The sequence below is a fragment of the Phyllostomus hastatus genome, unplaced genomic scaffold (assembly GCF_019186645.2).
Source record: "Phyllostomus hastatus isolate PE091 unplaced genomic scaffold, TTU_PhHast_1.1 phas_scaffold_46, whole genome shotgun sequence".
Taxonomy (NCBI): domain Eukaryota; kingdom Metazoa; phylum Chordata; class Mammalia; order Chiroptera; family Phyllostomidae; genus Phyllostomus; species Phyllostomus hastatus.
Genome location: NW_025334032.1, coordinates 31,711,123 through 31,723,604, shown reverse-complemented (window position 1 = coordinate 31,723,604; position 12,482 = coordinate 31,711,123). Strand labels below are relative to the sequence as shown.

Genomic DNA, 12,482 nt, shown 5'->3' with positions numbered 1-12,482 from the left:
TAGCCAGCTTTCTGATCTGTGTATAGTCAAATTCTAGGCCCTTGTAGCCAACGCCTTGTCGGTCAGTCATGTGAGAAGGGAAAATCATTTGAAAAATAAGGAGAAGTCACATAAAGTGATGCTCTGAAAATCTGGAGGCCCAATTTGGAGTTTATTTGAAGTGTAATAGAAAGAGGTTTTAAGTTGTTAGGTGAGTGGGGGAGCAACATGATTGGATTTACAATTTTCAAAGATCCCTCTAGGTATACCTAACTCTAAGTAGACTGGAGTACCTACTGTCTTTACTCGTTCAATCAAGTTCACCTTCTGCGTACTGACAATTTGTATCTTGCCCTCCTTGGGTGGGCATCAGGCGTGGCCCTGGCCAATCATGGTATCCCATATTCCTGGACACAGTCTTTGATTGCTTCAGTGGTCAGCAGGTGATGAAAGGTAAGCCAATCAGAGTCCTTCCTCAAGACAGCTCAGTGTAGAGCTAGAGAAATGTTGGCCTTTCCTCTGGCAGCACTGGGAAAGATGTAAGGGACAGGCTGCCAGTGGCCATCTGTCTTCCACATGGAAAATGCCTGCTTTTAGGTGGCAGAAAATGAAGTCAAGAGAAGCAAACAGAGAAGAGAGGCAAACGGAGAGGGAAAAACAACTGTGGCAGCATAGGGTCCTGCTTCCAGCGCCTGGGACTAGTCCTCGCCATCCTGGGAGCCCCTCCCTACCCTTCCCGGCTCAGAGAGTCAATACATCCCCCGTCCGCTTCTGCTGGCTGGAGTTCCGACCTTACCACCATGAGAGTCCTCTCCAGTCAGCCATACTCCTCATGTTTAGTGTTTTGTTTTTGTGTTATTATCTGTCTAGCCTCTATGCCTTTGAGTACAGAAGGAAGGGGAGAGAGTGACAAGAATCTAACGGAAGCAGTCGGTGGCTCAGTGTGCCTCCCATGGACAGAGGAACAAGGAGAAGGACATCAGAAAATGCTGCTTCTAACAGCAGGGTGGTCAGTAAGGAGACACGGATGTCTGGGGTTCCTGTGCTGGCATGCTCCCCCCGGCCTGCCCCACTTGACTCAGGCAAAGCCGTGTGGCTTGCTTTGGCGGTTAAATGTGACATAACAAGATGTGGATTACTCATAGGCAGAAGATGTATGAGCTAATGTGTGGCTCTCCAAGTGCCCCTGGGTTCCTGGAAGCATCCGCTTAGGTTCCTGAGTGACTGCTCTTGATGGACAGACAGCAGGGGCGTTTAAAGCCAAAAAAAGGAGGAAATGGGAATGAATTGCTCATCATAAGAAATGTGAAATATCTACATAATGAAAGGTGAAAACTATCAATCATATTATATTAGAATCTGCTAATTTGTTACTCTGAGTTTGTTCTATTTTCTCTTTATCAATATTAACATTTTCTATTTTAACCATATTATTTAAAAATTGAGAGAAAACTGAATACAGTTCTGTATTCCACATTTTCAAACTTAATTTGCAATGGTGAACCAAGAAAAAACTCTGCCTGCAGCCTTCTCCAATTTTCACAAACAAATGCAATCCCAACCCCTAAATTCTACAAGACTTGAAATGTTTCATAGTCTGTAAATGTACACACCTGGGAAACCATGAAGACAATTAAGATGGTGAACATAGCCATCACCCACGAAGTTTCCTTGACCCCCTGGTAGTTATCCTTCCCACCTCTCACTCTTTCTTAACGCCATGCTTCTGGGCAAGAAATGGGGGGGATGGGTGTGCATTGAGAACGACATCCAATCGTCACAATTTCAAAGGCAACTCTGATATCAGATGTGAATACAGCACAATGAAAACATCTTTAATGATCACTGAAAAGTTACACACACACACACACACACACACCCCACACCATGTACACGTAGTAAAAAGAGTCAGAGGAGCCAAAAATGCTTCCAGAGAAAAGATTTTCCCAGTGTCTCATCAAGGAGATGGACTGGACCCCCGAGACCCAGGAAACCCTGAGACAGCCTCATTTTGTCTCCTGCAGTGGCTTCTGGTCCCCAGGGAGGAGTCAGCCATGGCACAGGTCCTCAGGACAGTGCCGGGGAGTTCACGCAGAGACGGTGGTGGGGTCACAGCTCTGTCACTGGCGGGACTTCTCTTTTGTTTGTGATGGAAACTTCTCTTACATCATATCCTAAGTCTGTGCACCATGATTTTTCTCTACAGTCAGGCCTCCGTCTTTTGACTCAGCGGAAAACACACTTGTTTTTTAAATACTGTTCTCCAAGTGCCTATCAACTACGTTTGTGAATGAAAACTTCTTGTTATCAGGTAATAAATACAACAGCCCTTTTAGGGGGAAAGGGAGAACAACTACATGACTTTGGAGCAGGTTAAGATTTCTTAAACAAGTCACGTATGCACTGACTTTAAAAGCGAAAATAAAAAATTAGACTGTTAGACTTAGGGGGGTGAATATTCAACCCCCGAGGACGTGCTGCACGCCGCTGAAAGCACTCTGTGGGAGGTCTCCGGCGATAGAACGCTCCGCGTTGGCAGGGTCACCTGGGAGCCAATGCCAGCCCCGGAGAAGGTCGGAGTCGTTGGGATCTGCTGCCATCTTCCTCGTCACCTCTCCATCTTCCTGTCACCTCTCCATCTTTCTTTGTATCGCCACAACCTAGTATCGGAGCTGTTGTTACCATTTCCTGGTTGGTGTCTCGGTCCCCTTTGCCTTCTTCCCACCCCCACATTCGCCACCTCTGGCAAATCCATGCTGCTGCGAGTTCGCAACATCCTTCTCCATCAGTACTCGCTTACCTGGGTAGTAAAAGGTGCCTGGAGAGACCACAGCCATATGCGTTATTCCTGACTCGATGGCTGTAACTTACAATTTTCCCTCCATGAACCCAACGAAAGCAGTTTAGAATGTCTCCTTCCTGCTGGATAATTTCCCTCCCTGTCTATTTGATAATAACACTTCCTTGTTGGAAACCCATCAGGGGATCTCTACTATCTATGGGATAAAGTTTGCACCCCTCAATCCGTCATTCAAAACCCTCCAGGACCTGGAGGGTCCCGGTCTACCTCGCCAGCCTTGTATCCTGTGCCTAACGTGACTCGAACACTCCACCCAAAGAACCTACTCACCTTGCCCAGAGTAGGCCCCTCTACAGCTCCCCGCTGAGGTCTTTGCTGAAGCCAGCAAGCTGTTCGCTGTCACCTGAAATTCTCCCCCGTCACCTAGCCCCTCCAAAGTCTTCCCGGCCTTCAAAGTCTAGCATAGCTTCTCCCTCCCCCATAAAGACGTCATGGATAACTGGAGATAAAAATAATCTCTGCCAGTATTTCTGTATACTGCCCATGTATTATCTCCGTCCCTCCTAGGGCATTTCTGCTGATACCACCTTGAACTCTCAGCTGTGTATGTGTTCCCAACTAGATCAGAAGCTGCTGGAGGGCAGGCACTGGACACGGAGCAGTCACTCAGTGATTAGCCGACAAGCCAATGAGTCCGTGAGCTGTTTCCTCAGCATCCTCGGCAAGACACGCTGCTTTACTCCAGACAACCTGGTCCTCGAGTCTTAGGTTATAAACCATAAGCATGCTGCGGGGGCCGACCATCACTCCGAGGGAGGCAGGGCTCAGACAGGCTCCCCTAGTGCGCTCTGTAGTTCCTGATCTCCTGTTTCGGAGACATATCCTAGGTACGCGGTAGTCACAGTTTTATAACTAAAATCAAATATAAATCTCATTAATTGTGCTCCTATTATAAATGCCACAGAAGACACAGTGTTAAAAATGAGAGCACAAAACTCTGCTTTAAATTTTAAAGATGTACTTAAACTACAATTCTAGAGTAAAAATACAAGTCAGGAGAGTTTGAAGAATTTACTTATACTTAATCATAAAATACACAGGGTTTTTGTTTTTAGTTTTTAATATGTGATTCTTTAAACTTAACATCTACGCATTACTTTCAAGGACAAATTATACTTTAAGCTTTTGTATAATAAAAACTGTCATTTAACAATGCTTTTTAACTCCTAGAAAAGCATTTTGCACCTCGAAAAAAAAACTAAATCCAGTATATTATTGTAATTTTAACTTACTCTGTATGACTATTTTCAAATCCTTTTTTCCATCTAGTGCAAAAATAAATTCTAACTTCCTTTATTTATTTTTAATATTTAATTTTTTATTGTATTTTTTCCATTACCATTTACCCCCTTTACACCTCCTCTTCCTCCCATCCCCCATCACCACACTGTTGTCCGTGTCCATGGGTTCTTTCTCCTTTTTGCTCCATCCCTCCACTCCCCACCCCACACCCCCAGAGCTGTCCGCCTGCTCTCTATCTATGAGTCTGTCGCCCAGACTCACTGATATAAAATGACACTTTCTGTCATTGCCATAAAAACACAGGAGCTGGGACTAATCAGGTTCCCTGAACACGCACAGTGCCCCAAACCCCCACATTATTTAAACGGCAGTACTAGCTGAAAGCAGCTAACCTGAGTCATCTTGTGATTACAGGAAAATCACTTCTTGTCTTCGTGATTGATGGCAGTTTCCACTTTCAGAGAGTGACAGCTGGCGCTCATGACCTTCTCAACATGTAATGCACATGAAAAGTCGAAGCCTAAAATCAAATAGCGAGGTCCTTCACATGATGAGCCACTCTGCAGGAATCTTTACAGAAAATGCAGGCCTTATGAAGGAAAAAGAACAGTAGATGTCACTTTATATAATAAAAATACTGAACCAGCCACAGCCCAGGTTGATCTCTGGACCCATGCACATATTACCCAGAGAAGAAGCAATTAGAAAGAACTGTTACTATGTGGAGTGCGTGCCAGAACTGTAAGAGCAATTTCTGAATTGATCCCTAAGCTTTCTGTAACACGTACAGTACTTCTCCCCCAAAATGAAATCGAATGGTTTCATTTTGTTCTTGGAAAAATTACAAGCACAGAAAGTCAACTCAGAATACAGTGGCTTGATTAAGTGTACTACTTTTTAAAGATGGTATTACCAAATTACACTAAATCATTCCAGCTCCGCTCAGCACCTGTTCACGCTATCAGCTCCTCCATGTCACTCGGACGAGTGCTCCCATTCTTCTCGTCCACATTTATTTTTTCATTTTTCATAGTAGAGTGGGTCTGTCATGAAACCTGACAGACCCACTATCATAAAGCTCTTAGATACCAAAAAAAGAAAAGAAAAAAGACCTTGCATGCCCCAAAAGCACGTGGTTATGCAGAGGTCCTGGGGGTACAACGTGAGGTCTGCAGAGATGCCTGGTGGGTAGGAAGAGCCCATCCTGTAAAACCTCGGGCCAGATCCCTCATCTGTAAGGAAGGCAAGTGGACCCTAGTCTGATCACAGTGCTCAACTGTCTTTCTTGGACTTCTTATCATTTGTGTGGGCACCTCACTGCTACAAACTGTACCTCTTATTGCGATGTCTCTCAGTGAGACTTTGTACTGAGAGTACAATGACTCTCAGGATGGTGGGGTGCATGTGGCTTTCCCCAGCTTGCACCTCCATCCCTCCCCACCTCAGTCTGGGTCTCTATTTAAGAATCAATGACCTGGGTGTGCTTGAAAAAGCTCTCTGGTCTTTAGAACATGCACACTCCTTTACACTCCAGGCATTTCTCAATCACACGCACGTGTATGATCTGCACCACTGAAGAGCCACAAGGCTGACGTTTGGCGAAGAATATTTAAGAAGGGTTTTGAAGGAGCTATTAGTCAAAGGATCTCATTTTCCCTCACGCACTCTCAGAGCTTGCCCTCATCATAAAGCAGGTACATTTGTTTACTGAGCAAACATGCTCGTCCTGAAACGGAAGGCTGTCTATGTGCGATCACTCTTCCATGGCCAACCCAGGCATCCTGCTATCTCCAGCCAACTCGGCTGTCTGTGCACCTTTCCTTCAGGCATCAGTGCCTAAATGGACTGGCCGCCCTGAGAGGCCGGCATCCCAGCTGAAGCTCGGGCAACGGGAGAGGTGAGTCAGGTTAAGGTGGTGTGGGTGGCTCCAACCACAGGAAAGAGCACATGCAAAAAAGAACTTCAAGTGGATTAACAACAATAATAGCAAAACACAACACCCAAACATAGATTAATCATTTAGTATCAATCAGGTCACTATTAGCATTTAACATATATTAGATCTTGGAGTCTACCAAATCATTATATGAAATAGAAACTACTGTGTCCCTTATTTTACAGATAAGAAAATAAGGCAGAGAGTACATGAGTGACTTTCCAAGGTTATGTAGCTAGTAAGTGGCAGAGGTCAGATTTGAACCCAGAGAACTGAGTCCCGAGTTCACACTCTTAACTACACAGGTGGTTGGGAGGGAAGGAGGAAGGGCAGACAGTGGTGCCACAAGAGCCTGTAAGAGGAGGTGGGAGGCAGACCGCACAGGGCCTAGTTTAGCATTCTAAGAAGTTTTGATTTTATCCTGAACATCACGGGGAGCCACTGAATTATTTCAACAAGAGAAATGACAACATTTCATTTGGGTTTTAAAAATCTTCTCTGGCAATGGGGAAGACGGTTTTGCCTGGCCAGGTTCACAATGAAGACAGAGAAAGAACCTGGTTAAATACTTCAGATAAAGTATGATATTAAGCATGTTAGGACAAATACAAGAGATATTAAGGAGAAAGGATGAAATTAATAGGAATGGATGACTGATGAAGAGTTCAGGCTGAGCTCACCTGGGAGAGGACGTGGTGGTGATCGCAAGGCTGATACAGTAAGACGCACCACCGTCCCAAAACAAAGTGGTAGAGAGAATGAAAGGCAAACAGGAGGAAACGTTGGTAATGACCGTATGCAAACCTTGATAAACCCTTCCTCTGGAAGGCACGTGAATATATCAAATAAAGTTACTTAGGAGTTTTGCATCTGCAGGAAAGGGGATAAAGAAGGACGAGATACTGGTAACCGACTTCGAAATGCCACAGTGATCAGTAAACATATCTTACATAATGGCACGGCTCTTTGTATATACTCCTTGTGTTCTGTAATGCATTTAAGCGTTTTCCAGAGAGGGACAATGTATCTGTGGTCACTGAGTCTCGGCTTGGTGTTTCAATTTACGGATCACTCAGCAAATGTCTGCTGTATGAAGAGGCGAAGGAAGGAAGAGAACTGAAAAGCTGGCCCTCTAGATAGTATTCTCGTTCCCCATCAGAGGTGACACGCCAGAGAGAAGGTTCAGGGTTGATATGCTGTTTCTGTGGTATCTGAAGGACAACAGAGTAGGATGAATAGGAAGCCCAGGAGAACAAGCTGGACTGGAGATCATTTAAAAATCACCATCAACCTCACACTTGGCCGTTAGGGCCCTGGGAGTGGATTACGTGTAAAAAGATCGCGCAGAGTAAGAGAAGGAATGAGGTGAGAGCATCAAGGACCACCAATATCTAACCCCCGTACATGAGCACTAGAGGACAGGTAGCCATGTGTAGCTATTAGAGCTCTGCCATAATTAAATTAAATTCAAGAGACACGGACTGAGCGCAGACTGGGCAACAGCTGCTTTGGCAGCTAGGAGAGGGGCAGCAGATGGGTGGTCCCCACTCTCAAGAAGCTACAGCTCAATACAAGAGTAATGCAGAAGAATAATGACGAGAAAGCAAGGGTAGGTAGCAAGCATGTGATTTGCTGATGCAAAATTAGAGGTAGCAAGCAATATTAGCTTTTCTAATTTGGAGTGACACTTTGAGTATTATCCCTTCTAACTAATGTGGCAAGTGAAATAAGGGGCTGTTCTAATAAACATTCCCTCTGCTGCATGGAACTCCTTCATGATACACCAGAGAGACTATAGGAGAAGGGCTAGGGAAGGAACCTGGCATTTCTGAGAGAGAGCCTGTGTGCAGAACACACGCAAGGCTTCAACACAACGCAATACTCGTCTGCAGCACTGGACAATATGAGCCTCTCTGGATTCCCAACAGAGACCAACCGGTTACCCCGGAGTAAATGTATGTTGTAAGCAAGTGGGGAAAATGAGGGGAGTTGATCCTAAGGGAAAGGGACCAAATATTCCTCCCAAATACTTCACTTTTCCTGGAAATTTGAAGGACTCTGTGTCTATGTTAAATTCACTTAGGAGTAAGATATTATCTCCGAAATCTAAATGCAGGGAATGAAGGTGACACTGTCTTTGTGGGGGCTGTGTGCGCACATGTGCACGGTGATAGGAGGAAAATACAAAAAACAGAAGACCAGAGTTCCCAGTGCAGTATGAGTGATGAGCCTTGTTTACCGAAGGCGGCTCCTCCCCAGGCGAGGACTCAGCCCTGTCCATTGTGATCCGTTATAAGCCACTTGGAGTCTCTAGGTACCAGAGGGCCAGAAAAGAACAAGGCAATCTAATATATGGGATTCAAGATAAATAACAATACAACCCCAAGCATCCCACAGGCATTCGCTGTTGGAGTCACTTGACCAAACCAGCTCTCAGTCTGTGTTCAGATGAAGGTCACGGGGTCCCCAGCACAGCGGCTGGGAGAAGACTCTCTGTGAGCCCGAAGGGCAGCACCAGAGGGGAGGCAGGACACCACCGTCATCTTTTCTCTTAGGACAGAGGGCTCTGGTAGGTGGTGTGACAAGGAGTGCCACGGTCATTTTACTGTCCAGTGATTGTTCAAGAGGGATCTTTGACAGGGAGACCGTGGCAGTCCACTATGACTCTATCAAATATGTGATGATTTTCTACGAACGAAAGGGAGAAATGTGAGGATGAATTATTAGTGTAGTTTGGTGATTTTTAATTGGTGTGCCACAAAATTGTCTAAAACAAGCAATACCTCACTATTTAGTCAGGGGCACTGACCTCTTCTCCATTAGCTTGTCAAATAAAAAGAAATGATAGCAGCAACACAACAATAGCCACCAGTGCAAATGCCGGGTTGAATCATGAATATCTAGGTCATGTAGTAGAGTTGCATCTTATTGGTCATGTTGTATAATAAGGTTCTGTCTGATTGGTTAATTCTTGGTGCCAGAAATCCTTATATATAAGTATAGCCAGCTGATTTTTTAAAATCCTTTTTTAAAGATTTTATTTATTTTTAGAGAGAGAGGGGGAGAAAGAAAGAGAGAGAGAGAGAGAGAGAGAGAGAGAGAGAGAGAGAGAGAAACATCCATGTGCAAGAGAAAAATCAATTGGTTGCATCTTGCATGCCCCCAACCAGGGACCTGGCCCACAACCCAGGCGTGTGCTCCAGCCTGGACTCAACTCAGCGACCTCCCGGTTCACAGGCTGGCACTCAGTCCACTAGCCACATCAGCCATGGGAGCACCAGAGTTTTTAAAAAGTCACTTTGGAGCAAAAATGGTTGGTAATTACTATTATTTTTTTTGTAAATCAATCAAAAGTATACCTATTTTTTGTCAGATCAGCAAAATATATTTTTTGGTGTGCTGCAGAATTTTAGTAACTAGTTTATGTGTGGCTTGAGATGAAAAAGGTTGAAAACTGCCAGTGTAGTTCATAAAGTGTCTGTAATACAACGGGCCCGAAAGAGATGCTCATGGGGTTATTACTAAAAAAAAACCTGACTGTACATTTCGGGTTCAGGAAGTCCAGTAAAACCTGGACTGTCAGGTACCTCGTCCTACAGATCCCACCCGTGTCTCCCTCCTCTGGCGTGTCTCCCCACCACTTTCCCTGCGCCTCACCCCAAGGTTAGGTTCTCACCTTGTAGTCCAGAAGTTCCCACTCTTGTGGGTTTCATAGACCCAAACAATCTCAAAGGGACATTTGGAAAACTGGAAGGATCAGCTGACTCTTTACCTGAAAGCTAGACCATTGCGCGCGCGCGCACACACACACACACGTTTAAACCCTATTTATTGTCGCGATTGGTACACAGATAAATGCACAGTTTACCCCCACGATAGTTGGGAGGCCGTAATGTCTAACTTTAATAAAGCAGTCCTTTAAAATGGAATAAAATTTAGCTTTATAAAAATATGGATTAAACTCTCTTTAATTTTCTCATCCCACTACAGACTGATGAACACATTGTCACAAACCAAGCCTGGAATGAAGAACTGAGTTTGGGGTAAATTTTATGTTATGTATATTTTAGTACAATTAAAAAAAACAGATTTCAACTTCTGCAGGCCTGTTGGGGTATTCTAGCAAATTTCAGAACGTGAGAGTAATTGCCACCTAACGTCTGGGGGACCGTGCCTGTTGCTACGCTAGAGTCCCTCCGCGCCTTTCTCCACACCGCTTTGTATTGTGGGCGGAGGGCTCTGTAAACGATTCCTCTTTGCCAAGGGGTTCTGCACTCGTGGCCCATGAAAGGGAGCCTGGAAGGCCAGAGGAGGGAGAAGGGACCAAGCCTTCCTGGTTGCTTCCGTTTCTGCCTGTTACCTGGCAACCACCCTTACCCCAGGCAGCGGCATCAGTTTCCGGTAGTAATTCCTAAGTTTCTTCCACTTTCCCAGAAACATCCTTTTGCACAGCCCTATGAGATACCTGCACTGGCCAAGCAGCACTGCAGCCAGGAGATCTGTGTCCCAACACATATGAGCTCCCCAGCCATCCATACTAGCCAGCCAGCGTCCCCTTCTCAAATGTCTGGGGCCCTCGGAGTCCCCAGAGTCTGGGTCCCAGTTCTGGGACTCCTGCTCTGAGACTCCTGCTCTGAGCATCTAGGTTCTCATACCCCGCTCCCCTCTCTTTGTTGCCCCAACACAGGTGGCAATTGCAGTTGCCTTTGTTGTCCATTCTCACTTGTTCCCTCTTCTGTTTATCCAACTCCGTACATACGTACATATGTTTCCTCTGTCAACATAACTGGGGTGGCTTCCACTTTCCTGACCGTATGCAGACGAGCACTGTAATATTTTTGCACTGCTCTGCAAGAGATGAAGACAGGAAAGAATTGCATTTCCACATCCTGCCACGGCTGTTTATTGTCTGTCTCCCCCAGCCAGCTGGTGAACACCCTGACATCAGGCCTTTCGGGGTCACTGATGCACGCACCCACCACTGTGAACAGAGCCTGGCACACAGCAGGGGCCCAATCACCTTCATTAGGTAAATGAATAGGAAGTATTTAAACTCAAAAAAACAAGTTTGGCCATGAAAACATGCTTGTAATATATAAAGGCTATCACCATGTGCAAATATATCCAGAAGGAAAGTGCGTAGCTGAACTTTGAAAAGCTCTTTCTGAAATTCTTACCAATATCCACTTTCGTTTTTCTTCCCCTCCTTTCTTGTTTAATAATTGTTCTCAGTGGAGGTTTCTCCATATTTTTCTTATGCATTTTGGCATGAGAGTTACATAATAATTTGTATTATGATTTACAAGAAATATATGTTTTGTCTTTGTGCACTGTTCCTGCCATAACAGCTCCCAAACCCTTATAATATCCCATATAAGAGCCATAAGGGCATCATCCCCTGTTCTATACTCAGTTTCCCCTCAGTTCCTGAAATAGCTCCAGAGCATAAATGTGAAAAGGGTATCTTTTGCTATTAATAAATGACAAGTCTCTTTTCACTGCACTTGACTTTATGTCGATGCAGTGACCTTTATAAAGCCTCTAAGGAGGTTGCTGGCGGCCAACCTCCTGATGAGAGGGTTGGACGGACAGGCCCATGCCCAGATGGCCAGAGAGGGCCTGGAGGCTAAGTTCAAATGCAAATCAATGCTTTACTCAATCGTGCCTCCATAAAAACCCAAGAGGACGGGGTTTGGGGAGGTTCCAGGCTGAGGGACAAGAATACATCCCTATGTCGGGAAGCTGGTACACATCCAACTCCACGGGGACAGAAGCTTGGGACCTGGGAGAGCCCAGGACTTGCACTATGCACCTCTTACATCTGGCTGTTCCTGAGTTCTACCTGTTCAAAATAAACCAGTGATTCCATAAATAAAACGTTTTCTTGAGCTCTCTGTGAGCTGCTCTACAGGTTAACAGAACCCAAGGTGGGGGGCGTGGGAACACACGGTTGGTCAGAACGTCAGCAGTTTGGTCGGAAGCCCAGGTGGTAAAACAAGAGTTATGACTAGTGACTGAAGGGAGGAGGCCATCTTCTGGGACGAAGCCCTTAACTTGCAATATTGTTTGCAGCAGAAATGAGGCTCTTCCATGAGGTCGCAAGGAGGGCATTCCAAGGACGCACACATGGGAGACTGTGGTGTGGCAAAAGGGTCTATTCCAGTAGAAATGGAAGCTGCCCCCTGGGTTTCCAATTTCCCATCTCTCTCTGTCCCACCATAGGAAATCAGGGCCGGTAACAGAGTCCATGTCCAGAGATCCCGCGCCGTAAGAAAGCATCTGGCTTTCAGTCCAGTTCAGTCCGGCATCTGGCTCATTTGCTTGTGCACCTGGCTGCAATGCACTGCCATGCTGAGGTATTCGGGCTCCTGCCTGGAGCCTCGCTGGAGTCCATGTGGCCACTGGCTGCTAAGGCCCCATGGCTATGGAGAGAGATGCGCAAGTGCACAGGGTGAGTGAGGGTCA

At 45.6% G+C, this 12,482-nt stretch overlaps 1 protein-coding gene across 1 annotated transcript in view; it reads right to left on the bottom strand.

Moving 5' to 3' along the window:
• TRMT9B (tRNA methyltransferase 9B (putative)) overlaps positions 1–12,482 on the bottom strand; it is a 41,921-nt gene that overhangs the window by 12,245 nt on the left and 17,194 nt on the right. The window contains exon 3 of the mRNA XM_045821171.1: positions 4,474–4,670. The gene's annotated coding sequence lies outside the window, so the exon portion shown is untranslated. The remainder of the gene's footprint in view (positions 1–4,473; positions 4,671–12,482) is intronic.